The sequence below is a fragment of the Neovison vison genome, chromosome 2 (assembly GCF_020171115.1).
Source record: "Neovison vison isolate M4711 chromosome 2, ASM_NN_V1, whole genome shotgun sequence".
Lineage (NCBI taxonomy): Eukaryota > Metazoa > Chordata > Mammalia > Carnivora > Mustelidae > Neogale > Neogale vison.
In genome coordinates this window covers 172,615,361-172,621,689 of record NC_058092.1, presented here as the reverse complement: position 1 = coordinate 172,621,689, position 6,329 = coordinate 172,615,361, and positions in this window count along the sequence as shown.

The following is a 6,329-nucleotide window of genomic DNA, read 5'->3' as shown; positions in this document are numbered from 1 at the left end:
TGAGAGCATTGTGGACCTCCTCCCTGGTAGCTTTAAGCTCCTCCCTAACATTGTGAACCTCCTGTCTGGTCGCTTTCAGTTCGGCCCTAATCAATTCTGTTTGGTCATCCATGGCTTTCTCCAACCTAGCTATTGCCTGGATAATTGTTAGCCTGAATTCTCTTTCCAACATATTGTCTATGTTGATAGCCGTTAGCTCTGTTGCAGAAGGTCCATCCTCTGTATTTTTCTTCTGTTGGGCATTCCTCCTCCTAGTCATTTTGGTGGGAGAAGACTGAGCAGATGTAGCTGGATGTATCAACTCTGGTGCAGTCAAGGTGCACCCTGGAACACTTCCTGATCTCCATCTAAGAGAGAAGCCTCAGTCTGGGTGCAGAAGCTGAATAAATTCCCCCTGGACGCTGGCAGTGCAGGTTCCACGTTGCAGACCCTGGGGGCGCAGGATCTTTTGCTTGTCCCCAAAGCCAAGGCAGTGGCGGCTGTCTGGGAGTTCCGGACAGCCGGAGAGGTTCCAAGCAGCGATCGCACACTGAGATTTTGCCGCCGGCCTGGGCTGGGAGTGCCCGGCTTGCGCGTACCTCTTTTCAGAGGCGGCTGTGGGTCGGGCGTGCGTCTGGGGCACTGAGAACGGGGCGCTGGTCCCTAAGCCGCAGGCTGGGCTTTTGCGCGCCTCTGTCCGGGGAAGAGTTTCGCGTGCACGCGGCTTAGACTTTGAAACAATGGCACAGGTCAAGAAGCGCCCCCGGGCCTTAGTGACCCAGGAGAGCTCGATGGACGCGCGCGCGCCTCTCAAGCTTTGTGGCAGGGCTAGCGAGCGTTCTGCAGACTGGCGCAGCTCCCATCCCCTCACAGGAGCCGGAACCCATGTGCTCTGGGGCGCGCTGGCGGCTTAGGGACCAGGAGCGCGTTTCTCCGCAGCACTCTCTCTGCCTCCGCGCCGGGGAGGCCGTCTGGGACTGGGGACTTAAGCCCCTGTCCCTAGCCGCCCCGATTCCCACAATTTCCCCCCGCAATCCTTTGCTCTTTTGGAGTGCTTTCAACCAGTCTCCAAGTTAATGCTGGTCCCCAGACGCAGGGCACTCTCGCTCGTATTGGGGTATTACTTTCCCACTGGTCGCCTCTGGTGGCTCCCTGCCCCTTTTGTTTATCTTCTGATATCAGTCCGCCGTTCCCATTCTGCTTTACCTGCTCACTGCCGTCTTCTGCCCCTGTAGAGATCCAGACGTATATAATTCTGATCTCAGGCTGATTTCATGGGTGATCGGAGTTCTTTGGTAGGTTATCAGCTCACTTTCGGGTACCAGCTGAAAAGATGCCTCTTCCTAGTACCCCGACATCTTGTCCCCCCTCTTGTGGTTTATTTTTAACATTTTTTGGTAAACTGTGTATGTGTGTGTATATACATATACATATATATTCATATTCTAAATATACAAATTATTTATCCATCTGGTTAGGTTTATGTCATATTCCATTTTGCTATTTATTTATTTCTTTTACTTAAATTCAAATATGAATTTTTACTATGTCACTAAGAATGTTTGAAAGTACAATTTTGTCATTTGATTACATTTTTGTGTGTTGAAAACATAATTAAGTGCTATTTTTATCATCTGCTTTTAATTTTGCACAATGGCAAACAGAAAGACTGAAATAAATACCCTTGTATATAAATGCTAGTCCCCAACTTTTATTAAATCCTCACTGTAGAGCCCTAAATATGGAATTGCCAGATCAGAAGGCTATAGCAAGTTGAAATGATCACGTGTACTCTTGTCAAAGATTGAATAAAGATTAACATTGACATGAGAATTAGAAAGAAATAAATTAATTGGCCCAAGGTTGTACAGGCAGTGACAGAAGTTTTGCTAATTGAGCTTTGGATTTGTTTTGTCACAAACAAAATTACATTGCAATAGATAAAGAAGGTATAACTAGACAAGAATAGAGAAACTGTGTATAATAATATCAGGCATCCAGGTGCCTTTTGCCTTTGTGTGTGTGTGTGTGTTTGTGTGTGTGTGTGTGTAGTGAATAATTAAATAATTAACATCTTATTTCTTAGGGCAAATGTTGACAACATATCAACTTTATGGTATAAAAATGAATTCAATGAGTCCTAACAAAAACCTTTAAAACTATTTTCTAAATTGTGTTCTTTAAAGGAAATATTTGTCAACACTGTCAAAATATGGTTTAAATGTCCCCAAATGCTTTTATATACCAAATGTATCTGCCTCACAGATAACTGGTTATCTTGAATTACTTGCCACTTCAGAGAACTGAATGGGCATTTGGTGAAACTGAAAAATGGATGAAAACAACAATTCAAAGAAAATGACTGGAAGAGAGACTCAACCTCTTGATCCAAAGAATAAATTTCAATCCCAACTCTGTTATACATTCATGAAATGTTAACTGACTGCCTTAGATCTCTGAATTTTAAGGCTTTTTATACTAGAACAGCTACATAAAACACAAGGAAAATAGTGATTTTGATGTTTCAAATAAGTAAAATGCACCAAAATAGTATGTATGGATTGCTTAAAGTTAGCACTTAATAAGTCAGATACCAAAATGTCATCATATTTATTCATTTAATTGCTACAGTGGATAATATATTTATTAAATATATTTATAAATATATATAATATATTTATATATTTAACAACAAGAATAATTGAGGGGTTAAAATTTTGGAATGTAGATGCTAACATTTCTTAGTAAGAGATAATGCATGTATGCTCTAATATTTGTTATTAGAGTTCTGTTCAGAAAATTAGGAAATGATGCAGCATTATAATGGTTGTTTTTAAATCACCTAATTATTCATTCAGTTATGTATTCATTAAAAAATATTTAAAAAAAAGAGTGACAGATGTTTAATGCTGGATTTTTTCGGCAGGTTACATAGAGTAGAAAAAAATACTATATAAATATTCAATTGTAATTTTTCTTTTAATTTTTGAGTAGCCAATAAAATAGCATTGTTTCTTTTTAAAAAAAAAAATTACTGAGTGTTTTTTATGTGATGATGCTGAGTTTTATGTCTGGATTGCAATAGTGCTTCAGACAGATCTGCTTGAGGAGCTGTCATTCTGGTGAGCATAAGTTTAGGGATCAAGACAATGAGAAGGTCCCCAAAGGAGCAAGATTTCAAATGGTGATATGTACTATGAACCTAACAAAACAAGGTGATGTGAACAGGAGTGAAAAGCAGGTGTAGCTGCCTCTTGTTGGGATGTCAAGAAAGGTGCACTCGACAAGGTGGCATATGTACTGACAGTTAAGTGACAGCAAGAAGCAAGCTTGGGGATGTGGTCTTCTACGCAGAACTAAAGGCCAGAGGGAAGACCCTAAGACCTGTATGAGAGATAGTATTAAAGTATGTCTGTAAATAGTGACCAAGGACAGCAGAAGGATCTGCAAGATCTAGGTACAGTATGAATTTGGATTTTCCTCTAAGACCAGTGGGAAGCTATTGGAGGTCATTGCTATGTTGTGTTGTTATTGAGTTGGTGGTGGTTAGTTTACACAGTAATTTATTAATCTTCATTCCTCTCTAACTTCCATCCTTATTTTTCTTACCTTAGGTATTCCTCTGACTTTTTGTCTATGACTTAAAAACAAACAAATAAACAAATAAACAAAAACAACATCCTGTGAAGGTATGGGTTCTGTAATGTCTGGTCTACATTGCTTTTGTTAAAGAAATACAATTACTTAGAAATGTGCAAAAACCATAAGAATAGCTCAAGAATTGCTGAAGTTAAACACATCTATTTAAGGGATTGAAAAGCAAGCCACAACGTAAGAGAAAATATTTGCAAATTATGTTTCTGACAAAATATTTGTATCTAGGATATGTGAAGAATTTTCAAGACTAAACAGAAAACAATCCAATTTTAAAAATGGGTAAAAGATTTGAATATACACTTAATAAAAGATGTAAGATGAAAAATAAGCATATGAGAAGATATTCAATATCATAAATAATTACACAAGCAGAACTTAACACCAGATTTAGATGCTATTACATACTTACAAGAATGCCCAAAATGAGAAATAAAACTGACCATGCCAAATACTATAGAGCTTTTGGAACACTCAAACACTGCAAATGGGAAGGTCAAATCACACATTCACTTTGAAAATGGTTTGGCAGTTTTTTATAAAGTTAAACATACATACACCTAATATATCCCACTCCTAGAAATATTCTGAGAGAAATGGAACCTTGTGTCCATAAAACTTCTATGCAAATGTTTACAGCAGCTTTATTTATAATCACCAAAAATTGGGAGCAAATCCAGATGTCCTTCAACCAGTGATGAGATTGTCAGTGCCTTCACCCAAAGACACCAGGAATATTCTTGGAGTTGAAAAAGTTGGCTTTATTATTCATTGAAGTAAGGTGAATACTTAAGGAGAATTCTGGAGAGAATCTAAGGAAGGAGAGGTTCACTGTAGACTAGGTGTAGTAGGAAAGAGGGGTGATTCTATGATTGGGCATCTCAATAAATCTTGTCTATAGAGAGGGGAAGAAAGCATAAGTTTAAGTTGAAATTGGTTTAAAAATAGTAGTTGCTCATTTAGTGAGCGAGGAGGAATATTTCATATTTTGTGGGCTGGGTAGTAATTGCCTAAAGTGGATATTTTTAAGATAGTTTCTGTCAATAGGAGAACAGTATAGCTTAACTGTAAATAGCAGAACAGTCTGTAATAAATGGAGGTTCATTTTTTTCCCAATTTATTTATTTTCAGAAAAACAGTATTCATTATTTTTTCACCACACCCAGTGCTCCATGCAAGCTGTGCCCTCTTAAATGGAGGTTCATTTAAGATAAAGAACAAATCTTAAAGAGCATTCAATTGCCAAATCCAGAACAACTTGAGCAACAAAGTAAATATAGTCATGAACTATAAACTAAAGAATAGAATAAACAGTAGGTATAAGATCAAGTTATGTATTTGAGACCTTTCTTGTTTCTTGAGAAGATCTTGCATTGCTATATATTCCTTTCTTAGGACTGCCTTTGCTGTATCCCAAAGGTTTTGAGTAGGTTTGAATAGACCTTTTTTTTTTTTTTGCATGAATTTGTTTAATTCCTCTTTAATTTCCTGGTTGATCCATTCATTCTTTAGTAGGATGCTCTTCAGCCTCCATATATTTGAGTTCTTTCCAGAAGTCCTCTTGTGAGTAGTTCCAGTTTCAAAGCACTGTGGGTCCAAAAATATGTATGGAATAATCTCAGTCTTTTAGTACTGGTTGAGACCTGACTTGTGACCCAGTATGTGATCTATTTTGGAGACTATTCCATGTGCACTCAAGAAGAATCTGTTCTGTTGCTTTAGGATGGAATGCTCTGTGAAGTCCATCTGGTCCAGTGTGTCATTCAAGACCCTTGTTTCTTCTTGATCTTCTGCTTAGATGATCTGTCCATTTCCGTGAGGGAGGTATTAAAGTCCCCTATTATTATATTATTATTGATGTGTTTCCTTAATTTTCTTATTAATTGGCTTATGTAATTGGCTGCTTCTATGTTAGGGACATATATATTTACAATTGTTAGAAATTGTTGGATAGACCCTTTAATTATGATATAGTGTCCTTCTTCATCTCTTATTACAGACTTTGATTTAAAATCTAATTTGTCTGATATAAAGATTGCCACCTCAGTTTTCTTTTGATGTCCACTAGCATGATAAATATTTTTGCACCCCCCCCACTCTCAATCTAGATGTGTCTTTGGGTCTAAAATGAGTCTCTTTCAGATAACATGTGGCTGGGTCTTGCTTTTTTATCCACTCTGATCCCTTGTGTCTTCTGATTTGATCATTTAGCCCATCTACATTTAGAGTAACTATTGAAAGATATGAATTTAGTGCCATTGTATTACCTGTAAAGTCACTGTTTCTTATATATCTTCTCTCTTCCTTTCTGGTCTGTGTTACTTTTGGGCTGGCTCTCTCTTTGTTGAAAGGATCCCTTTTAATATTTCTTCTTCTTTTTTTTTTAAGATTTTATTTATTTATTTGATAGAGAGAAAGAGAGATTACAAGTAGGCAGAGAGGCAGGCAGAGAGAGAGGGGGAAGCAGACTCCCTGCTGAGCAGAGAGTCCAATGTGGGCCTTGATCCTAGGACCCTGAGATCATGATCTGAGCCAAAGGCAGAGGCTTATTAACCCACTGAGCCACCCAGGATCCCCTCCCTTTTAATATTTCTTGTAGGGCTGTTTTGGTGATCACAAATTCATTTAGTTTCTGTTTGTCCTGGAAGCTTTTTTAATCTCTCATTCTTTTTTGAAAGACAGCCTTGCTGATAAAG